Source organism: Cucurbita maxima, unplaced genomic scaffold, assembly GCF_002738345.1.
Source record: "Cucurbita maxima cultivar Rimu unplaced genomic scaffold, Cmax_1.0 Cma_Scf00108, whole genome shotgun sequence".
NCBI lineage: Eukaryota > Viridiplantae > Streptophyta > Magnoliopsida > Cucurbitales > Cucurbitaceae > Cucurbita > Cucurbita maxima.
Window position 1 is genome coordinate 181,331 of NW_019272124.1, and position 24,732 is coordinate 206,062.

A 24,732-nucleotide genomic window follows, 5' to 3' on the forward strand; every position below is an offset into this window, starting at 1 on the left:
CTGTAACCCTCAACTCTCAGGTCGTATGATAGAGTTCTTAAAGCTACTGCGACATTTCAAGGTGTTCAATCGTATGGCTTTTTCTTCAAAAGAGTCAACATCCAACGTCAGGTCTTTAATTGGCAATCCATCTAGGGGAGCATCGATTGCATCGATTCTATCAACAGTCTTCCCATGAGTTTATGGTGCATGACCCATTTTTTATATCATCCACCTTCGAGCGCCACCGTCCATGAGATGCATTGTGGCCAACATAACTCTTAGGTCCTATGAGCAAGTTTCTGTAACCTTCAAGTATTGTTCTACGTCAAAAATAATGTTTTTTAATTCCTTAGCATCCCGATTCCCATTTAATGATTTGTGTTTTTGGATTTTGAGTTTGTTAAGCCCAACATGAGCTTGGCTTGGTGTGTGGTTCTCTACGACCCTCTTTGTCAAACTGACTCGGGTGCTCATCTCAGTCATCTCAACTTCATGATGGCGTTCAACAAAAGAGACCTTTAAAATGACGAGATTATCACATTAATCATTTGAATCACCTCAACCTCACTTGTTGAAATTGAACCAAATATCTATGACATAACACTATTAAAGGTTCAAAGTTCATAGAAGTCTTTTTAATCTAAGATAATATTGAACTTGACCATTATAGTGCCTCTCAAACCAAGTTCATAAAAGTCTTTTGAATTTAAGATACTATTGAACTCATCCGTTATAGTGCTTCTCAAACCTAGGTACAGTTTAAATATAATTGGTGACAAAAGATGAAACTATAAAATAAAAGAAATAAGAAAATAATATTTCATTGCCGAGAATCAATCTCGGGTCTCCTTGATGAAAGTCAGATCTTCTGTGTAACGTCTAACTCTTCGACACGTTTTCTTATGTGTGTGATAGAGTTCTCAAAGCATCAAACACTACAAATTATCATATTTCATTCAAAAGCCTCGAATAATACCATACAAATTACAAAACAGTAAAAAATATATATTATTTCATTGTACTCTTGTGTACAAAATTTTTAAAGGAAATTTAAAATAAATCGAGCGTATTTGTTACACTTTTAAGTTCAATTACAATAAATCAAGAAAAGAATTGAGTGGCAATAAAATATCACTTTGATATTTGAATGTAATTTGAAGACATTTTATCCTTTGGAGTTCAATTACATTTAAGATTATTTATGTTATGTCTTATTTTCTTCAATAATAGCTTTTGGTAGTTTGTAGATGAACTACATTATGTTTGAATTATCATTTTAGTGTATTAAATGCTTGTAATATTCAAGTTTGAAAACATTATGGAATACAAAAACTTTGTGTTTGAAACCATTTGGGTGTTATGTTTCTTTCAAACTTTGTTTTAGGTTTGGTGTTAAAATCTATTCATTGGATTAGTCATGATCAAGCTAATTCTTGAGTGAGTCGCCTTGGAATCTAAGAGTGACGATCTTAGATTCCAAGTTCAATCTAAGAGTTATTTGGTAGCATTTGACTGCAGATCAAGAGGTCACCAATTCGAACCTAGCTAGGCCCTTCTATCTTGGATTGAAATTTGTTACACTTTTTGGACCGACACTATGTCTAAGTTGTCACTAAGGTTAAAATCCTACAAAATGGATCCATGGCTCAGTGGTAGAGAATTTGACCGGTCACCAGTTTGAACTTGGTTGGGCTCTTCTATTTTGGACAAACACTTTTTACACATTTGGACTGACACTCTGTAGAAGGGATAACTAAGGTTGAAATCGTGCAAAATGGGTCCATAGCTCAGTGGTAGAGCATTTGATTGCAGATTAAGAGGTCACCAATTTGAATTTGGTTGGGCCCTTTTATTTTAGACAGACACTTTGTTCATAGACAAAACATTTAAGTTAACGTAATTTAAGAAACTTATGATTTTTATATTATCAAGAGTTTAATTGAGATAGATTGATTCAATATAGTGGTCCCAAGAATTGAACCGAACCAAACCAACTAGTTAGTAACATGATTTAGTGGAAGCATTTTTATGCAAGGTAAAAGCAATAATGGAGGGTTTGAAATAATATAGTTTTCAACCCTTGTTTCTCGAAGGAATGTTTTCATGTTAAGTTTTGCATGGAAGAAAGAAAGACCGAGATGTAAAATATTATTTCAATTTGTTTGTAATATACAACAATATATAAATTAACTATAAGAAATATATAAAATTACATGTTCTCAAAGAGCTTCGATCAACACTGGAGGTAACTTCTGCAACCACTCTAAACGTGCTCAAGATTACAATGAGTTAGATAAAATAGCTCTAGAACTTTGAATCCAATAACTTGAGTTTGACTCGTGATAGGATCTCTCTTCTTGTGGAATCTGCATAAAATAGGAAAACCATTCCAAAACAAAGTTTTACAAGGTGTTCTATGGTGTAGTGGTTAGCACTTTTGACTTTGAAACTAACGACCTGGGTTCAACTCCCAGTAAGATCTTTATTTAAGAAATCACCTTGATGCGAAATAACAAAATAAGGAATGACAACACAAGGTGTTCTACCAGTATTTCTTAACAAAGAGTCCAAGGGGGACAAATCCAAGACATTTCTACCCACATTAGGGGGCAAATCCAAGACATTTCTACCAGTATTTCTTAACAAGGAGTCCAACCAGTATTTCATAACAAGGAGTCCAACATTTCTTCTGGTACCAGTATTTCTTAACAAGGAGTCCAACATTTCTTCTACCAGTATTTCTTAACAAGGAGTCCAACATTTCTTCTACCAGTATTTCTTAACAAGGAGTCCAACATTTCTTCTACCAACCAGTATTTCTTAACAAGGAGTCCAACATTTCTTCTACCAGTATTTCTTAACAAGGAGTCCAACATTTCTTCTACCAGTATTTCTTAACAAGGAGTCCAACATTTCTTCTACCAGTATTTCTTAACAAGGAGTCCAACATTTCTACCAGTATTTCTTAACAAGGAGTCCAAGGGGGCAAATCCAAGACATTTCTACCAGTATTTCTTAACAAAGAGTCCAAGGGGGCAAATCCAAGATTTCTACCAGTATTTCTTAACAAAGAGTCCAAGGGGGCAAATCCAAGATTTCTACCAGTATTTCTTAACAAAGAGTCCAAGAGATTTCTACCAGTATTTCTTAACAAAAAGTTCAAGAGATTTCTACCAGTATTTCTTAACAAAGAGTCCAAGAGATTTCTACCAGTATTTCTTAACAAAGAGTCCAAGAGATTTCTACCAGTATTTCTTAACAATGAGTCCAAGAGATTTCTACCAGTATTTCTTAAAAATCCAAGAGATTTCTAGAGTCCAAGAGATTTCTACCAGTATTTCTTAAAAATCCAAGAGATTTCTACTAGTATATCTTAACAAAGAGTCCAAGAGATTTCTACCAGTATTTCTTAACAAAGAGTCCAAGAGATTTCTACCAGTATTTCTTAACAAAGAGTCCAAGGGGGCAAATCCAAGAGATTTCTACCAGTATTTCTTAACAAAGAGTCCAAGAGATTTCTACCAGTATTTCTTAACAAAGAGTCCAAGGGGGCAAATCCAAGAGATTTCTACCAGTATTTCTTAACAAAGAGTCCAAGGGGGCAATTCCAAGAGATTTCTACCCGTATTTCTTAACAAAGAGTCGAAGGGGGCAAATCCAAGAGATTTCTACCCGTATTTCTTAACAAAGAGTCCAAGGGAGCAAATCCAAGATTTCTACCAAGATTTCTTAACAAAGAGTGCAAGAGGGCAAATCCAAGACATTTCTACCTGTATTTCTTAACAAAGAGTCCAAGGGGGCAAATCCAATATTTCTACCAGTATTTCTTAACAAATAGTGCAAGGGGGCAAATCCAAGAGATTTCTACCAGTATTTCTTAACAAAGAGTCCAAGGGGCAAATACATCCAAGAGATTTCTACCACTATTTCTTAACAAAGAGTCCAAGGGGGCAAATCCAAGATTTCTACCAGTATTTCTTAACAAAGAGTCCAGGGGGCAAATCCATCCAAGAGATTTCTACCAGTATTTCTTAACAATGAGTCCAAGGGGGTAAATTCATCCAAGAGATTTCTACCAGTATTTCTTAACAAAGAGTCCAAGGGGGCAAATCCATCCAAGAGATTTCTACCAGTATTTCTTAACAAAGAGTCCAAGGAAGCAAATCCATCCAAGAGATTTCTACGAGTATTTCTTAACAAAGAGTCCAAGGGGGAAAATCTATCCAAGAGATTTCTACCAGTATTTCTTAACAAAGAGTCCAAGGGGGCATATCCATCCAAGAGATTTCTACCAGTATTTCTTAACAAAGAGTCCAAGGGGGCTACTTGCCTCGTCGTCGACGTTTGGGACCTCCATTCTTGAGCTTCCAATATCTGAATTACTTCAAATTTACTTCCACATACTCCCTATTGTGTCAGTTTATGAAATCATAATATTTTTCATGAGAATCGGTCCTGAATGGGGTTAAAATTGAGAAAACCTGTGAAAAGATCAAATTTTGAGTTGACTTGGACAATTTAGTTGAACTGCCCGTATCATCGTTTTCTTCCTTTAAACAGGAAGAAGATGCGCATTTTTCGCATATCCGCCATCTGAAACTCAGCCTGTACAGCCACATGTACAACATTTCTCTCCTCGATTTCTTCGTGAAACTTATTGGGTAAGATATTCGCTAGGAATTTATTTGATACATTCTCGTGGATCGTAGCCTAAGATATTCGCTTCCAAAGTCATATGATTTTTCGATGGAGATAAAGTCAAGGATTTCTTATTAGGTAGTTGATTCTAGAAGTTTCAAGGCCCTATTTCTTCATTGAACCTCTTCCATATCCTTTCTTCAGGCTAAAGGAATTGGTTTGGAGGAACGTCTTTGAGTGTAGGATCTTAATTTCTAGAAATCGTTCTCGGTATGCAACTCACTTGAAATGCCAGATTTTCGATCTCGTGGGTAGCTTGTTCTATGACGTTTCAGCTCTCGATTCCTTCATCAAGTTTACTCAACTTCTTCTTCTGAAGCTAGAGGAATCCTTAATTTAAAGGAACAGAGATCGTAGTTAGGAATTCGACTCTTATCCCCAATTTAATTTTGAAACCTATTTCCTTCAATTCAGCACGCTCTCAAGGTTATTTTTTTTCGTGGCCTTCTATGGAAGCATTCCTTGGAGGTGCAGAAACAGATTGGAATCATTCTTGCTCGACGAGTCATCATGTATCCACGGATTGGATTTTCAAGTTTTTCTTGAAGTTCTTCAATGGCGGATTGAATTAGGGGAATGGATTCTAGGCACCTTCAGCACTCTATTCCTTCATAGAACTTGTGGGTAATCTTGTTGAGAAACTGTAGGAATAAGTTTGAAGAGAAATGGTGGAGGATTGCTCCCGAATTTGGAAGAAATCTGAGAGTAGGAGACCCACAATCTAAACACTTATTACCTTCGATTGGGGGATCGACCTTTCTCGATTCTTATTCCATATTGTTGCTCCTACTTCAGACTTTATAGGAGGAGCTTAAACCGACATTGAGAGCTTCAGAATCTTCATTATTTAGAGATCGAACTTTTTGGATAATTTTTAGGAGATATCAAATCCAATCATAGCCTTACCGACCTTGGCTTTGAATACTAGTTGTTGGATGTGATGATCCGTGCGTGTTCGTTCTAGATCATATCAAATTTTGGATGAGATCTGATGGTTGAGATTTGAGTTAGAAGGAATTTTCTCAGATGGTCACGGTAGATGCTCTGATTCTAATTAGAGTGGCATTTATGTGATTATCCATTCTTCCAGGGGTATTTTGGTAATTTCCCACTTTTCGAATATTTTATTATTATTTTTCTCAAAAAATCCACAATTTTTCTACAAATTCCTCATCCATTTTTTTTATCATTTTCCCCTAATTTTGAATCTTGAGGTTCCTTCTAGATAAGGAATTACAAATCGGGAAAGATATTTGATAATTGATAAAAATGACTTTTTTGCCCTTTTCATTTACTTTTTCCTTTCCAATTCTTTTCAAAAGGCCATTTAACTCCTTGAAATCACTTGGTAAGGTACTCACTTGACTAAGTACCTTGTTCTTCCTTAATCCTTTAATTTTTTTCCTTTCTATCCTTTGGGTCTTTCATGAGTGGCTTATACTTATGGAGCTAATTTCCTTCATTTTTTGGGTGTTACATATACATACTCTTACAAACACAAAATAAGAAGCAGACTTAAAAGAAGAAAAAAAAAATACTAGATTAAAAACAGAGTTAGTCCATGGCCCACACTCCAAAGTCTGCTCTCATCCACGACCAACTCTTAGTTACTTGAAAACAAATGATAAACATGGAGTGAGTAAAACTTAGTAATTCCGAAACCATTACTTCTTGCTATGTTTTCAGGATCTTATACTAATCCTGAAAATCATTCCCCTAAAATGACCTTCAATTTTCTCCCCATGAACTCAATTTTCTCCTCATCTATCTTTTTTTAAACACTTTTAAAAGTTAAACATAGTTTTGACATTTTTTTTTTAATTCACCAGTATTTTTTTTTTTAAATTATGAGTTTTTTTTAGATAAAGTGCAAAGTTCGATGGTTTTTTTATTAATTTAGCATATAATTTAAAAAAAATACAAATTTTTGTTCATTAAGTTAATATTTATTTTATTAAAATACATAACACCACATCAAAATTAATTTATTTGGAATAAAATTAAAACTAAAAAATCAATTTATTTTAAACTAAAAAATTAATTTATTTTAAAACTAAAAAGTATACTTGGTTTGACTAAAACATCCCTTATCCCAACTATAAAGAATTTAATTCCAAGTTCTCTTCTAATAGACAAACGATTTATTAACCTCTGTGGTAAGATTTCACTTCATAAATTTAAGTAGCGTTCAACTATAAATATCGAATTTTAAAGTATTTCTCAGTAAAGTAAATCTGTTGAAACTATCTATCAAAGGTGTTCCATAATGAGTTGTGTAGAAGTGTTTCCTTCAATTCTAATTCCAATTAAGGATGTCAATGACAAAAAAGTGCAAGAGGCTAGAAGGTTTGTAGTGGAAGAAAATAACAAGAGTCATGGACATCGTTTGGTTTACTAGCTGTATCATGTGTCTTATTCATGGTTACTTAAATCTCATTGAATTGGTGCGCCTTTCACATCAGAGACATTTGTGCCTTAAACCGAGCTCTTTGCAATAGCAAACTTATTAAAAACTCTTTGCTTGCTGCAACATTTGCTTAACATAATTGGACCAAAGGACGGTATGGACGACCATAGCTCACTGTATTGGTCCCCAATCATGAAGTGTGACGTCAGATCTTTGTGAAAACCATATTCATTAACTATAACATGGCAAGAAATTTTTTATGTTTTGACTGGGCATGTCATATTCTGTTGTTCTTATATATCTTTAGTTATCAGTGATTAAAGAAAAGAAGTATAGACATGGTTTCCAACCAACCCTTCATTTATAGTTAGTTCGACGAATGAGTTTTTGTTATCATTTTATCGTTAACCCTTCCGCTCGATTTTGTGTTATGATATCATATAGGGAATGAGAAGCGACCTTACTTAGACAAAATTATATACCGTTTGATAATTATTGTTGATAACAAAGATAAATTGAATTATAAGCATTTTAAGTTCAAAAGTAACAAATTACTTGTACACTTCATATTCTTTATATAACCATAAGGAAGGGAGGGATAGAAAAGATACTCATAATATCATTATGACTATGCCATATTTCATTAATAAAAGAGAATAATACACCCACAAACACACACGTATATTTCGAGAGAGAGAGGGCTTATTATAAGTAGAGATAGCATTCTAGTAGTTTTATTGCTACTTGGGGACAAGGAACTCGAGAACTTCTTTAAAAGATGAGAGCTTATAAGTGGCGATGGATATATTATATGCACAAAAAGAAAGTTCTACACCTTTGTAATAAAAGACCAAGGAATATCATCGTTATTTATAACTTCTATCACAATAATATAAATTCTACGAGGACAACGTTCTCTAGTCATACCAACCAGACCATTCACCACACACTTGTAGATGAAACGATGTCCACTATTCTCGTTATTCTTTTCAACTACGAACCTTCCTGCATTTTGCACTACTAGGATATTCACATCCTTAATTGGTACTAGAGCATCTAAAGGCAACCATTCCACACGGCTCATTCTAACAACTTTGGTAAATAGTTCCAAGAGACATTGTTAGACCGATTTGTTCATGAATACTTAAGAATTTGATATTTATAGTTGTAGTTGAACGCTACTTAAATTGATGAAGTGAAATCTTACAATAGAGTCTAATAAAGCGTTTGTCCATTAGAATAGGTTGGAATTAAATTCTTTATAGTTCGAGATAATAGTTGTATTCTTTATGTCATTGAGATTGGTGTTACTAGTACTTGTTAGTATATTTGAGTATAAATATTAAAATGATTAGTTATTAAATATTGTTTGAATTAAAGCGTTTATAATTCAAATGATCTTCATAACCTAATTCATAAAAAATAAATAAAATAATTAGGAAGCATTTATGTTCTAGATCAAAATTAGATGCATTTAAAAAGAACTGGCGGTAACTACTTTATTCATCGTCCTTTAATCCTAAAAGTAACTTAAAATATTGCAATCGCCTATTATGAAATTAGGCCCGAACTAAAAAATTAATATTTTTAAAAGATGGAAAAATTCATAAGCCAACCAAAATATGTATTCAAAGATGAAGAATTCACAACAACAATCACAAACAATATTAATTAGCATCTTGTCTTTTGGTTTGTCACATTTTCAAACATGAACAAACCTCAATTTCGAGTTGGTGAGTATTATGGATCATAATCGACAGTACTTTGCAAGTAGCTTTGAGAGTTCACAAAAGGTCGAAAGTTGAATTTCTTCAGAATGGTAACCAAATAACGGATGATTATTGTTGAATTTCCAAAAAATACACCACAAATTTCATTTATAGATATAAATGGAACCATTGATATAAAACTCTTATTATATAATTGCATCTTCACTAACAAACCCACCTCAGAGTGATCATCTGCAAATTAAGAAGCGTTCCTAAATTACTCAAAAGTGAACTTTTAAGACAAATGAAGCTATATTTGAGCAAGAAAAATCATGTTACATGTGTCTGGGATACCACGGAGACACCAATGCAAGCAATCACTACCACCCGAAGTTTCTTTGATGTTGTAGTTGGATCTATGAGACTCATCCATCAGATGTGAAAGAGTAGTTATATCCAACATTCTTACTTGTGTGCCTCTTACGGAACTCTCAACAAATGGATCGCTTGACACAACTTATATTGCCGATAACCATCACTTACATCCAAAACTTGAGTATAGCGGTCGACTATCGTCAAGGACTCATTCACCATTTCCATTCCTAACGATGGAAAAGTTTTATTACATTCATTTCTTTCTTCTTTCTAACTTCTTCATTCTCACATTTAACTTTTTCTTATTAAAAAAAAAAAAAACTGAAAAAGGAGAAAGAAGGAAGAAGAAAAAAGAAAACCCTTAATTTTGAAAGCTTATCAAATACTCTTTGACCGATGTAAAGAAAGCTTGAGAATAATTTATTCTCACGTCCCTCTTTGACACTTGTTGGATATATATCTATCCTTCACATGTCGTATCATAATCATATCATATCGTAAACACTTTGTGGTTATATCCTTCCCAAACTTATCATAGATTTAACGTCCTTAGACATACACAGTTGTGTCGTTACCTGAACGTACCTTAGTCATAACGTTATAGGAACGTATCCTAACGCTATCATTCTATATCCCTTTCTACCCATAACCTAATCGTATTTTTTTATGAATCCATCGTGACCATATTGTTTTTATCAATCTGTCATGACCATAGCACTTCGATACGTAACCAAACCATAACGTTTCATGAACATGTCTTACTCCTATCGTTACATTACGTAACCAAATATACCATTGAACACATGGTACCGTAAGTATTATCATACAATTCACATATTATAACATATCATAAGCATATCGATTCACAAACATTTCACACATATCAATATATATGACACTTGCAGAACCACGGGCACAGTCAACATCAAATATAACCATATGGATGGTAATGCCACCTACCTGATTAGCTTAGGCTAGTGTCCCCAATTTATCCTTAAGAAAGTTCGATTTGTCCTTTGTATTAAAGTCAACCTATATGAACCATGACATCAATTTATATCATTTCTCTGAGTTTTATGATGTTCTAGTGTTAGATTTCATGGGAATATTGCATGAGTAAAGTCTTGAAATGTCTATATATTTAACACTTTCCAAATCTTGATTTTTGGCTGTTTGTGTTTTTTTTTTTTTATAATTATGTTAGCAATTAGCCAATTTAATCAATTCTTCCTTTATGTTTTTTTTTTAAATTATGTTACCTATTACTTTTGGCTAATTTAATCTATTCTATTTATTTATTTTATTTATTTATTTTTTTTTTCTATTGATGGACGTATCTTTCTAAAACATACTAAATAAAACTAAATAATTGGTTAAAAGAGGATATAAGATATAACTTATGGTTAAATCTCTTTCCATATGAGAATAACTCATTCTCATTTCCATCTTTGCAACCATGTATAAATTAAGGATTTTATTTCTCTTTGGTCAAAACCATCCTTAAAGGACAAAATTGAAGTTGTAGTTAGTCCATTATAATATTTGACGTGCTAGTTTTCAAACTACTTTAAATGGGTGTAAAGAAACCATGGGAATAACTTAGTGTCACTAATATGACACGTGTTGGGCATGTACTGAACACTTGTTGATACAATACATACATTACAAATTTATAATCCAGCATTTCGTATCAGACACTTGACTTTAAATATATTTTGAGAGTGAACAGTACATTAAGCTTTTTTTTAAGTATACAAATATATAAACTTATTTATATGAATTTATTTCTAATATAAAATTGATAAATATTTTGAAATAATTCTTTTTAATTAATGTATCATTGTCACATCAGTGTCCTAGTTTTTTAAAAATGACATGTTACCATATTTTTTTGGTATCATGTTTATGTCTCGTATCTATATCTCATTTTTATTTTTGTGACTCTGAGATATTTTGCTTTTATAAATAGATATCTTCACGAAAATAAGTTTAATTTATGTTGAGATGGAGAATAAAAATTGACACTTAAGGGCGTTGATACTTGCGACTTTGATTCTTCTTAATGTGAAGCTTGCATCTTGCAATTACTTGGGTAGAGAATGTGTTTCACTTAAAATTCACTCAAGAGAAAATAATCGAATAACGAACAATATTCGAGAGAGGATAACTTTTTTTTTTTAATATTTGAGAAATAAGAAAGAATAAAAATTAAAACATGGCATGAATGACATCTTCTTGAATCTTTGTTTTGTTCGGGTAAATGTATAAAAAAAAAATCTTATACATTTTTAGATATAATTTAAGATTACCTATTTAATAAAACTCCATCCAAATTTTTACTGATAAATTTAATTATTATTTGTATACAATTGTTAATATGTAAGAAAATATATGTACAAAATGTTTATACTATTGGTAATACACTAGTCTCGGTTGTTTGACTAAAACAATGCAACCATTGTCCAAACTAAACAATTTGATTCGAAGCTATTTCCTAACAGAGGGAGGCTCAATTAGACTTTGTTGTAAGATTCGACCATATCAATTTTGAATAGCGTTCTCCACAATTATAAATATCGAACTCCAAAGTATTCACGAGCAAAGTAAGTTTGTTGAAACTATCTATAAAAGTGTTCCAAAGTGAGTTGTGGAGAAGATTTGCCTTAAAATCTAGTTCCAATTAAGGATATCAACGATGAAGAAGTGCAAGCTATTGGAAGGTTGGGCGTGGAAAATTTCAGAGGTGGTAGATATAATTTAATTTACAAGCGTGTGGTGAACCGTCTTTTTAGTCCCATATAGGCTTTGACCCCAAATTTTATATTATTGTGATAGATGCTATAAATGACAATAATATTCATTGGTCCTCTCTCTATATGTGCTTGTGGGACATTACTCTCTTTTATCTATCAACAACATTACTCTCTTTTATCTATAAAAATGACATAGCCATAATGATATAATAATCCTTATATATGTATTTTTTCTTTTGGGTATCGATCTCCTACCTCTCACATGCTAAGCAAGCGCTCTACCATCTGAGCTACATCCCCACAATTTTTGCATCACAAAACCCTAAATTTTCCGTCATCAATAATAGTGAAAATGAAGAAATATTGCTACCCAACATGTCATGAATAAGGAAAAAATTGAAAAGAAATAATATATTTAATAATAGATAGCCATATTTTGGGAGATGCATGGTATCAATCCCCATACCTCTCGCATGCAAAACGAGCACTCTACCCTCTGAGCTACATCCCCATGATTTTAACATTATAAAACCCTAGCTATAGTATGATTACTTGAATAAAGTTATTATTGTTGTTTATTCAATAAAGATTGTTATTGAATAAAATGAATTTTACGATCATTAATCTAAATCCAATAAACTAAGAACACTCTAGCTATAGTATGATTACTTGAACTATATGTAGAGACATAAGAGTTGATAAGGCTGAGTACCTTATTCTGGGGACACTATGGATGCGGCCCACTTTTGTATATGATATAAACAATGTGATCAGTAAAATTGTACATGTGGAGATATGTGTGTGGGGGCGTCCTATGCAATGAGTATTGCATAAGATCGAACCATGAAGAAAATCACTCTCACTTCATAATGTCATTTACTATTTAGACTGATTTTCTTTTCATTCGATGACCTAGGTAACTCGATCTTAATTCTAAGCTAACCATGAACTTCTTTTTATTCGAAATTATCCTTATATTTGCATGGGTGAGAGTGGCTTAAGTTCGCTGACTCAATAAGCCTCCCATTTCAGGAATAAGACTGAGTAAATGGCTGGGGACGTGGGGCTGACTCTAGGTCTTGAACAAGGGGCTCCACCCTCTCATTGGCCTGAGAGGGATTCGGTTTACTGGTTGGACCACAAACCAATTGTTCATTAGAGGATCAGTGAGACATAAGAAACCAGAAGTAACTTCAGGGGTAAAACGGTAAATTGGCCCAGCTCTAGTTACGAACAACCTGTGAAGGATAGACTTACTAATCATGGTTATATCAAATGGACAAAAATATGTCTATAGTGAGGGGAGTGCAACTACTAGGCTATAGTGGAATGTCCTAGTAGTTAACGAATGTTGGTTAACAAGGTTAATGAGTTTAACCGGTTAATCTTGAATCATTGGAGCCCATGATCTATAGGTCCATTAGGTCCCTCTACTAGCTCATATCGAACTAAACCATAGAACAGTGTGACGAGTGAGTTCGAAGTGTTCGAATTCAAATTAGGGAGAATGCACTACATATATACAATATATTTAACCGCATTTTTTGTTTTATTTACGAATTAAACAAAAAGATTGAATCTGAACGTTTTCATTTGTGTTATCCGCCAAGGAAATGATCAAGGAATTCTCTATACACGGCTGAGAGATGACTATATTGTTGCACATTCTGAATAAAGTACCGTAGGCAAGCGAAGCTTTTGAAAATAAAAGCGTGTAGAACTCAGATCCACTTTCTCTTCGATTCGTAAACTTAGATCTGATCTTCCTTTCGTCTCCGAGTGATTGAGAAAGAATTTGAGCCTGGCGTGCATCCGGTTCAGTCAACAATAAGGTACAAAGCTGATTTATTAAATGGGCTTGAAGTTCCATTATCGTTAGGTCGAAGATCTCTACTAGGTTTAGTGCACTTTGGTAGTTGCGAATGTTGTCGTAATCAAATGTCTTTCTCATTCGACATTCTCTCTTACCAAGCACTCATACTCGCCAGGGTCGAGGAGACAATCCTTGAGATAATTCTTTGAGATTGCGTATATGCGAAAAGAGCTCGCTTTCAACTTTCTACCTCGGTGTTTTGTGCCCAGTTCTGGTTCAGAAAAGGGTCTAATCTCTTTCATTGGAGCACATTGATGCCAAAGGAGTCTTCTGAACCGGTGGAGAGGCTATGATGACTTCAGGCTATTCAAATAGCATGACTGATACCACAAAGAAATGGTCTCTAAGTCACACTAGTGGAATAGGTTTTTCATAATAATTATCTCGATATATTATACCAAAAACCTGTCTGATGACTAATAAGGTAAGGGGTTTCAAAATACAAAAGAATGACAATTTATGTGATAGAAAAGAAGATCTTCATTTTTTTTTCAGTGTGCACGGTTCACCTGCCTTCTTGACCACAGATAGGCTATAGGGCTTTGCACTTCGACCCCTGAGAATACCACATCAAGGTGACAGGATTCGAACCTATGGCTCTCTGAAACTTCTTCATCGGTTATTTGGGCGCATCTTCCTTAAAAGAATTGTGACGACAGTGGACAACATAATGGAATGTTTCTAGAAAGAATACAATAGAACAATTTGTGTAATGCTCTTTTTGAAGTCGGGCTCGAAACGATCTTTATTCTTCCAAGATTATGTTTCATTCTCTATTCTCATCTTCTTGGTTCAATGTTTAAAAACCACATTTTAAATCATATTATCTTGCCTAATTCATTTTGATATAGTATTGTTGGGGGCATTTTGAGAATCGAACTTGAGGCCTTTACACCCAAAAAAAATAATCATACCACTAGACCAAATGCGTTTATAGTAGATCTAAAGTTCTTAGTTGCTAGTCTATATATTTTTCGTGCCTCAATATATATGAAATTTATAATAGTTGAAAGTTCTTAGTTGCTAGTCTATATATTTTTCGTGCCTCAATATATATGAAATTTATAATAGTTGAAAGTTCTTAGTTGCTAGTCTATATATTTTTCGTGCCTCAATATATATGAAATTTATACTAGTTGAAGTTGTGCATTGCCACGCATTCCTTTGGGTTAGGCCCCATTGATAATTATTTTACAACTATTCTATTTCTTTTCATTTATTTTTCTTTCAAAAATTGTGCTTTTGTTTCTTTTTTGGAAGGACATTTCGAGAATCGAACTCGAGACCTCTTGCACCCAAAGAAAGAATCATACTAGACCAAATGCCCTTATTATGGACTATATATTAAATTTTTTATGGAATCTATCATCATTATTTCATTTATTTTCTTTGTTAATAAAATTCATGAGCAATTATTATTATTATATTTTAGATCAGCTTTAGTTTGATAGTTCCATTTGAGACACATATAGTGGAGTACACAAGTAAAGCAAATATCGAAAGTTACGATTTGTATAGGCATGCCTATTGAAAGTGAAAAAGATAAAATGATATTTAGAGCAAGAATATTACACTTCGTTGAATTGCATTCTTTGAGGCTCATCTTTTGATGAATTGAACATAGGGGCATTCCGAGAATTGAACTCAGGACCTCTCGCACCCTAAGCGAGAATCATACCACTAGACCAAATGCCCTTTAAAAAAAATGCAACATTTTTAATACCTACTCAATATATTTTTTTCTCTCAAGTTTAAAATCTATTTTCTTGAGCGGTTGTTGGACTATAAAACAAAAAGTTGATGGTCTAGTATTTTACTTGTAAGTAAGGTATGTAATATTGAATTGTTCTAATATGCAAGTGTTATCAAATAAATTGCAACCCAACAAATGAATCAAACAAATCAGTTTGGGTTGGGTTGGATTTATTCGTCTCAGTTCATCAATTTATTTGATTTAATTCTTCTATTTTGCTTCGTATGACAAGAAATTGAAGTTGTATTGAATGTACCTTAGTTTGATTTATGATAAACTCATATGAAATATAATTGCATTAATAGTACTAAGAGTTGGAGTCTATAAACATTTCATGAACTTAAGTGCAACTCATATTTCATTAAAGACGAGATAAACTTTAGTTAAGTAACTGAAACTTTAAATTACTTCATGTAGAGCTTCAATTACTCTAGGTTAGTTACTATCTTTAGGATTGACTAATCAGTTCTTGGATTTAGAGGATTGTTTTTTGTAATTTTCAACTACAACTTATGTTTTCAAATTTTTTGGTCATAATTTAGGTAGTGGTTGTATATTATGGATGAACACTAGAATTTCTAACCATAAAAATTGTTTGGATGAAATTTTAGTTAAAGTTGCAAATTTTACTTCTTGGTGAGTAAAAAATTTGTTTCTTAGCATAATATGAATTTAGTAGAAGAGTTATTAGGAATAGGATTGGAGAAAGAAATTTTATTTAAAATAATAAACCGACCCAAGTTCATCTTTGTTGTTGTCTAATTGTGATTTTGAAAAAAGCTTAACTAATATGAAATATCAAGGTAAATCAAGAATATATCCTACCCGTCATTTAAGATGACCATAAAATGAAGTTAAATTAAACTTATTTTTAGTTTCATGTTTGGTAGGTTTAAAATGAAGCATAATTGTATTAATGATATTAAAGAGAAATTCATGTCTTATTAGAAGAGACCAACTTCATTTAAGGTACTAGGAGTTTAAATTACTTCCATTGTTATTTCAATCAATCCACAATGATTACAAATTTAGGGTTGGCTAATTGGACATCAATTATCAACTTTATGTTATAATTTAGGTAGTAGCCATTATAATTCTTCCATGGACCATATGTGTTATAGTTAAATGAATATATATATATATATATTATGTATGTCGAGGTCTGGACAAATCACAAAATAGTAAGGAACACCATTGTCAATGCTAGAGCCACTCACAACTAATGATGGACACCGATGAAAAATATTTTAACATCCACATTTACAGAGTTTCTCTCCTCGATTTCTTCCTGCAACTTAAAGATGTGTGTTACAAGGAAGGGCTAGGGATTGATTTGATACCTTCTCGTGGATCGTAGCCTAAGATATTCGCTTCAAAAATTCATCCAAAATCTGATTTATCGCTTGAGATAAAACAAAGGATTTCTTATTGGGCAGCCGATTTTAGAGGTTTCAAGGCTCTATTTCTTCATTGAACCACTTCCATATCCTTTCTTAAGGCTAAAGGAATTGGTTTGGAGGAACGTCTTTGAGTGTAGGACCTTAATTTCCAGAAAACGTTCTCGGTATGCAACTCACTCAAAACGCCAGATTTTCGATCTCATGGGTAGCTTATTCTACGATGTTTCAGCTCTCGATTCCTTTATTAAGTTTACTCAACTTCTTCCTCTGAAGCTAGAGGAATCCTTAATTTGAAGGAAAAGAGATCGTAGATAAGAATTTGACTCTTATCCCCAAATTTAATTTCGAAACCTATTTCCTTCAATTCGGCACGCTATCGAGGCTATTTTTCTTCGTGGTCTTCTATGAAAGCATTCCTTGGAGGTGCAGAAATTGATTAGAATCATTCTTGCTCGACGAATCATCATGTATCCTCGGATTGGATTTTCAAGTTTTTCTTGAAGTTCTTCAATGGCGGATTGAATTGGGAAGGAATGGTTTCGAGGCACTTTCAGCACTTTATTCCTACATAGAACTTGTGGGTAATCTTGTTGAGAAACGGTAGAAATAAGTTTGAAGAGAAATGGTGGAGGATTGATCTCGAATTTGGAAGAAATCTGAGAGTAGGAGACCCATAATCTAAATGCTTATTGCCTTCGATTGGGGGATTGACCTTTCTCGATTCTTATTCCGTATTGTTGCTCATACATTAGACTTTATAGGAGGAGCTTAAACCGACATTGAGAGCTCTTGAATCTTCGTTATTTAGAGATCGAACTTTCTGGATAATTTTTTGGAGATATCAACTCCGATCATAGCCTTATCGACCTTGGCTTTGAATACTAGTCGTTGGATGTAATGATCCGTGCGTGTTCATTCTAGATCATATCAAATTTTGGAGGAGATCCAATGGTTGAGATTTGAGTTCGAAGGATTTTACTCGGATGGTCACGGTAGATGCTCTGATTCTAATTAGAGTGGCATTTCTGTAATTATCAATTCTTCTAGGGGTATTTTGGTAATTTGCCACTTTTCGAATATTTTATTATTATTTTTCTCGAAAAATCCATAATTTTTCTACAAATTCCTCATCGCTTTTTGATAATTTTCCCCTTATTTTGAATCCTTAGATTCCTTCAAGATAAGGAATTACAAATTCGGTAAGATTTTATATAATTGATAAAATGACTATTTTGCCCTTTTCATTTACTTTTTTCTTTCCAATCCTTTTCAAAAGGCCTTTCAACTCCTTGAAATCACTTGTTAGGGTACTGACTTGACTAAGTCTCTTGTTCTTGCTTAATCCTTTAATTTTTTTCCTTTCTATCCTTTGGATCTTTCATGAGTGGCATATTCTTATGGGAGCTAATTTCCTTCATTTTTGGGGTGTTACATATACATACTCTTGACAAACACAAAATGAGAAGCAGACTCAAAAGAAGAACAAAAAATACTAGATTAAAAACAGAGGTTAGTCCATGGCCCACACTCCAAAGTCTGCTCTCATCCACGACCAACTCTTAGTTACTTGAAAGAAAATGATAAACATGGAGTGAGTAAAACTTAGTAAGTAGCCTACTAGTAGGTTCTTAATCGCAACTTTAAGCTATGATATTACTTCTTGTTATGTTCTTAATCGCGACCTTAAGCTAGGAGAGTGTCAAACTAAATATTTGAATGTCACGTATTTACTCTCCACATTCACTGCACCTGTTTCCATTTGCATAAGCTAACTATTCAATAAAAAATTAGTTATTATTTATTTTTAAAATTTCAATGTATAATGAATTAGAGGAAATACTTTTACACATGAATTTTGATTTTTAATTTTTGCGGGGATACTCAGTTGGGACTGAATATCTGAAGGTTACATGTTTAATTCACGTTCACCGCGCTTGGTTTATGTTGCATAAGTCCATTAAGTTGCATAAATTTATTCAATCTAAAATTAGTGATTATTTCTTTTTAAAATATAATGAATTAGCGAAAATACCTTTACTTATGATTTTTTTTTCAAATATTAGCGAGGATAACTCAGTTTGAAAGTGTCAGACTGAAAATCTAAAGGTCATGTGTTCAATCCACCTTCTTCACCGCACTTGATTCAAGTCACATAACTTGACTCCTAACTATTCAATTTAAAATTAGTGATTATTTCTTTTTAAAATATCAATGAATTAGCTAAATACATTTGCTAATGAGTTTTCATTCAAGGTCACGTGTTTGATCCACGTTCACTGCACCTGATTCAAGTGATTATTTCTTTTTAAAATATCAATGAATTACCTAAATACCTTTGCTAATGAGTTTTCATTCAAGGTCACGTGTTTGATCCACGTTCACTGCACCTGATTCAAGTTGACTAAGTTGCGTAACCTGACTATTCAATCTAAAATTAGTGATTATTTCTTTTTAAAATCTCAATGAAGTAGTGAAAATATCTTTACCGATGAATTTTTATTTTTAATGTTACCGGGGATAGCTCAGTTTGGAGAGCGTCAGTAACGATCTGAAAATCATGTGTTTGATTCACTTTCACTGCACCTAATTCAAGTTGACTAACTTGCATAACCCGAATATTCAATTTAAAATTAGTGATTATTTCTTTTTAAAATTACTTGACTATTTAATCTAAATTTAGTGATTATTTCTTTTTAAAATTCCAGAATTTTGATTTTCAATGTTACAAGGGATAGCTTAGTTGGGAGAGCGTACTATTGAAGATTTGAAGGTCACGTGTTCGTTCGTTCGACCTTTACGACACCTGATTCAAGTAGTATAACTTAGTATCTTATCTAAATTTAGAGATGATTTCGTTTTAAAATTTCAATGAATTAGCGTAAATAATTTTACTGATGAATTATTTATTTGACTAAAGATAATTCATTATTTGACCATAAATGCACTATAAGACATTTAGTAAAACATTTAGTAAAATGTGGATTCCTAATTCTTTATTTGACTGTAAATGCACTCTAAGACATTTAGTAAAATGACTCATTTTATTGCATGGAATAATAAAATTGATCTTCTCGTAGAATTGTCAATATATTCTACTTTTAATGTTGCTAAGTTGAGTCCTTTTGATATAGGTGATGATTTTTCTGATTCGAGGACGAATCCTGAAGAGGGGGATGATGATAAGAATCACGGTGTACATTCTACTTTCAATGTTGCTGAGTTGAGTTCTTTTGATGTAGGTGATGATTTTTCTAATTCGAGGACGAATCCTTTTGAAGAGGGGGATGATGATAAGAATCACTGTGTTCCAACTGAACCTATTACACAACCCAAGGCCAAGAAGATTCAACAAGCATTCATACTTCATCTACAAAATTGGATAGGCTAGATTCAACCATCATTTCATGTGTTACAATCTGAATCGTTTGAGTCAAGACCATTTGGAGATTCAAAAGTAAATATTTGCACGGTTGAAGTAGCGGATGAAGTTGCAAGCATCATTTCATGAGTGGTTAGAAAACTTTATTTATTATTTTAATTTCATAAAGTTTGTAATGCTCAAATTGGCTTCGTCTTCTGTGGAGATTTAAAAGGATCGAGATTAAATCACGGTCACTAACTTCTTTTGTGGGGAGACTATAAATACCCACAAATTATTATGTAAAAGCATATTTGTGATCAATGAAATTGATCTCTCAAGTTGAGACGTTCCCCCTTATAGAAATGTGAGCATATCTTTGTCGTTTCTAAGTTTCATGCAATTCTTGTGGTAGATTGCATCTGAGTAATTTAATCAAGCCTTGATCAAGTTTGATTTGGAGTGACTCAATTTAGAAAAAGGTTCAAAATCTTGCTTCTCATGGTTGGATCTCATAATCTAATTCTAGCTTTTATATCTTGGTTGATCCAAATTTTGTATAAGAAGGTGGTAATTTCTTTAATACAAGGGTTCTTGCTTCTACAAAAGCTTGGCTCGTTGGGCTGAAGATTATGGTTGGTCTATCATCCTTCAACGAGATCTTCTATCCCCATGACTTGCTCTGATGCTGTCGTTTTTCTAATGCCGATGACACGTCCAGTTGTCGAGATTGGTAATGAGAGTTTGTAACCCATCCATTGAGGTTCTTGGAATGATTCTATAGCTTATCATTTTCATGTTGGGAGTTGGATCGTGGGTCTTGGGCGAAGGAATCCTTGGTTTACCGCCCTTCGAGTTGAAGGAAGTGTCATAAGGCTCATTTTTTTCCAATTTTTTTCAATTTTATTGATTTTATTTCAATGTTTTCAAACTCACTTGGGTGCTCATCTCAATCATTTCAGCCTTATTGGCATTCAATAAGAGAGTCCTTGGAAATAACCGGTAACTGTTCAACTAAATTATCACATTAACAATTTAAATCAAATAAAGTAACATTAACCATTTGAATTACCTCAACCCCACTTGTTGAACTTGACGAAATGTCTACAACATAACACTAACAAAGGTACAAAGTAACACAAATAAACGTACAAAGTACACAAATAAACGTTCAAAGTAACATTAACAAAGGTACAAAGTTCATAAAAGTCTTTTTAATCTAAAATACCATTGACCTTGACTATTATAGTGCCTTTCAAACGTAGGTAAAGTTTAAATTCGGGTCTCCTTGTCAAACTCACTTGGGTGCTAATCTCAACCATGATGGCGTTCAACAAGAGAGACCTCGAAAATAGTCCGATTATCGCATTAACCATTTGAATCACCTCAACCCAGTAGTTGAAATTGAACCAAATATATATAATATAACTCTAACAAAGGTACGAAGTTCATAAAAGTCTGTTTAATCAAAGATAGAAACTGTAAAATAAGATGAAATAAGAAAATAATATTCCATTGCCGATAATCAAACCCAGGCCTGCTGGGTGAAAGCCAAATATCCTGACCGCTGGACAACAATGAATTTTTGGTGTAGATGTCCTGAAGTCTTTTGTCAGATCGTTAAAGAGTTTTAGCATGATCTTTTGCTTAATGTCTAACTCTTCGACACGTCCTTCCCTATGTGTGTTAAAGTTCTTAGAGTTACCGCGACTTTTTGAGCTGTTTGATTGTGTGGCTCTTTCTTCAAAAGAGTCAACATCAAATGTTAGGTCTTTGATTGGCGACCCATCTAGGGGAGCGTCAATTGCATCGATTCCATCAACGATCTTCCAATGAGTTTATGGTTCATGACCCATTTTTTATACCATTCACCTTCGAGCACTACCATAGTTTTACATCGTCCATGAGATGCATTGCGGCTAATGTAACTCTCAGGTCATATGAGAAAGTTCCTGTAGCCCTCAACTCTTAGGTCGTATGATAGAGTTCTTAGAGCTACCACGACATTTCGAGGTGTTCGATCGTTTGGTTTTTTCTTCAAAAGAGTCAACATCAAACTAAGGTCTTTAATTGGCAACCCATCCATGGGAGCTTCGAATGCATCGATTCCATCAACGGTCTTCCCATGAGTTTATGATGCATGACCCATTTTTTATATCATCATCCTTCGAACGCCAACGTCCATGAGATGCATTGTGGCCAACGTTACTCTTAGATCCTATGAGCAAGTTCCTGTAACCTTCGAATATTGTTCTACGTCAAAAATAAAGTTTTTTAATTCCTTAGCATCCCGGTTCTCATTTAAGAGTGTGTTTTTCGATTTAGAGTTTGTTGCCCAACATGAGCTTGGCTTGGGGTGTGGTTCTCTACGACCCTGCTTGTCAAACTCACTCGGGTGCTCATCTCAGTCATCTCAGCCATGATGGCGTTCAACAAAAGAAACCTTAAAAATGACTGGATTATCACATCAACCATTTGAATCACCTCAACCTTGTTAAACGTAGTATAAATCATATTTGTATATAGTAAGATAATCTAGTGGTTTACTAGTTTGTTACCAAATCTATGTTTTACTGATTTGTTACCAAATATATGATTTTATGGTTTGTTACTAAATCTATGATTTAGAATGTAATCTTCATTATACACATCTATAAATACATGAGGTCGTGACCCTAGGTGAGGTCATTGTGCCATTCAACTTAACATGGTATCAGAGCTAACGTTTATTTTTTAAATGTCTACCATATCTTCTTCCTCCTCCCCATCTACCATCTCCAATACCATCTCAACTACCATGGCGACCTTTGGCCCAATCTCTCTACACCATGCTATCACAATTCGTCTAACCAAAAACAACTTCATCATATGGCATGCCCAGCTCCTCCCCTACCTACGGAGTACGAAGCTTATGGGCTACCTTGATGGCACGAATGCCGCACCTGCCAAGCTGGTCCCTTCCTCAACTGCTGCTGGTGCTGAGCTGGTCTCTAATCCTGCCTATATCAGTGGTATGATCAGGATCAATAGGTCCTTAGCGGCCTTCTCTCCTCCATGTCTGAGGAGATTCTTCACGATGTAGTTGCTGCTACTACGTCCAAGGAGGCGTGGGATACTCTGCAGCGGATATTTTTGTCGTCAACTCGTGCTCGCACTACTTATATTCGTGTTGAGCTCGCTACGTCCAAGAAAAGAGATCAATCTGCTGCAAATTATTTTTGCAAGATCAAAGGGCTGGCCACCGAGCTGGCTACCACCGGCTCTGCCTTGCAGGATGATGATGTGATCGCGTATCTTCTCGCTTGTCTTGGCCCTGACTAGGATCCCTTCGTCACCTCAATGACTACCAAGAGTGAAGCCCTCACGCTTGATGATGTGTTTGCACATCTAATGACGTTTGAAGCTCGCCAACTACAACACCAGGCTGAACTTCAGTTAAATCCGGGATCTTTTGCCAATTGTACTGGTCGTGCTGAACTTCAGTTAAATCTTGGATCTTCTGCCAATTATGTTGGTCGTGGTGGTCAGCAGAAGTATCGTGGGCATAGGGATCGTGGTCGTGGTCGTTCTCAAGGTTATGCACCCTCTCGTCCTGCTGGTGATCGTCGTGACCCTTCTGCTTGTCCTTCCTGCCAGATCTGCGGCAAAGTGGGGCATACTGCTATCCGCTGCTGGCATAGGATGGATGAGTCCTATCAAGATGAACCTTCTTCTACTCCAACTACGGTACTGTCGGCTACTTCGTCTTACAAGATTGACCCAAATTGGTACAGTGACACAGGCGCGACGGATCATATCACCAGTGACATGGATCGTCTTGCTGTGCGTGAATGCTATCATGGAGGTGAACAAGTTAAAGTTGGCAATGGAGCATGTTTGCGTGTTTTGCATACTTGTCATTCTCTAATTAATACTGCTACTCGTCCTCTTGCATTGTGTAATATTTTGCATGTGCCTGAAATTTTCAAACATCTTCTTTCCGTTCATAAATTTTCTCGTGATAATAACGTATTTTTTGAATTCCATCCTTGACATTTTTCTATTAAGGATCGACGGTCAAGGAAAAGTCTCCTAGATGGGAGGTGTAAATTTGGTCTTTATCCTATTAAGCCATCCGATGTCGATGATCTCACGCATGCCTTGGTGAGCAGATCTACTACTCATGCCCAATGGCATGCACATCTTGGACATCCTTCATCTCAAGTAGTAAAATCAATTTTGCGTCTCAATAATATTCTGTGTGCTAGTGAGTCATCTTTGTCAATTTGTAATGCGTGTCAATGAGCAAAAAGTCCTCAGTTACCATATACTAGTTCTTCCCATAGGTCTTCGTCATCTTTGGAACTTATTTTTTCGGATGTTTTGGGCCCTGCACCTCCATCTGTTGGGGGTTTTAAATATTATATTAGCTTCATTGATGATTT

General features: G+C 34.2%; 2 non-coding genes across 2 annotated transcripts; one reads left to right on the top strand and one right to left on the bottom strand.

Moving 5' to 3' along the window:
• Positions 1-15,420: 15,420 nt before the first annotated feature.
• TRNAP-AGG lies at positions 15,421-15,492 on the bottom strand. The gene has a single exon. It is a non-coding gene; the product is annotated as a tRNA-Pro (tRNA).
• Positions 15,493-23,572: 8,080 nt separating this feature from the next.
• Positions 23,573-23,712, top strand: LOC111473223. Its single transcript, XR_002715604.1, has one exon. It is a non-coding gene; the product is annotated as a small nucleolar RNA Z247 (small nucleolar RNA).
• Positions 23,713-24,732: the final 1,020 nt, after the last annotated feature.